Genomic DNA, 629 nt, shown 5'->3' with positions numbered 1-629 from the left:
CCCCACTGCCTTCGGCACTGCCCACTCCTGAAGGCCCCAGGCCCCATGCCCAGCCCGGCCTGCCAGGGCGGAGACTCCACTGCGGCTGTGCCTCCACCCAGTGCCCCAGACGCCTCCCCACCCATCTGCCACCTGCCTCTGGAACAAGGCGCTGACCACGCACCCCCCAAAGCCCGCAGTGGCACCTAGCACTCTGGACACAAAGTCCAGACTCGTGGCCCATGACCACAGCCATCTGTGGCCTGCCCCCCAGTCGCCCCTCCCTCCCAGGGGGTGACCCTCCCCAGGCAGCCGGAGGGGCTTACACTGGGCCCTGGCGCCTGGCGGGTCTGGACCGGAGCAAGGGACCACAGGAGCCTTTGTCGGCACGCAGAGGTCTGGGCGCCGGGCGCGTGGCCCACGCGGGGTCTCCAGGGCCACCCCTCGGAGAGGCTCCACGGAGATGAGCGCAGCGGCGAGGGCCCGGCGGAGCGGGGCCGGGGCTGGCTGCAGGCCGCACTCGGCCGCTGCGGCTGCTCGGACCTGGGACCCCCACTTGGCCCGCCACCAGGCCCCTGGTGAGGTGGGGCCCTGACCCTGCGCCCTCTGGACCCCCCACGCCCCGCTGCACCCCCAGCTTCCTCACACTG

General features: G+C 73.1%; 1 protein-coding gene across 1 annotated transcript in view; it reads right to left on the bottom strand.

The window, feature by feature from the left end:
* Positions 1 to 629, bottom strand: part of CACNA1H (calcium channel, voltage-dependent, T type, alpha 1H subunit) — a 72,816-nt gene that overhangs the window by 34,019 nt on the left and 38,168 nt on the right. The window lies entirely within an intron of this gene.

The sequence above is a fragment of the Propithecus coquereli genome, unplaced genomic scaffold (assembly GCF_000956105.1).
Source record: "Propithecus coquereli isolate 6110/MARCELLA unplaced genomic scaffold, Pcoq_1.0 Scaffold27, whole genome shotgun sequence".
Taxonomy (NCBI): Eukaryota; Metazoa; Chordata; class Mammalia; order Primates; family Indriidae; genus Propithecus; species Propithecus coquereli.
This window is presented reverse-complemented; position numbering and strand designations above follow the sequence as displayed.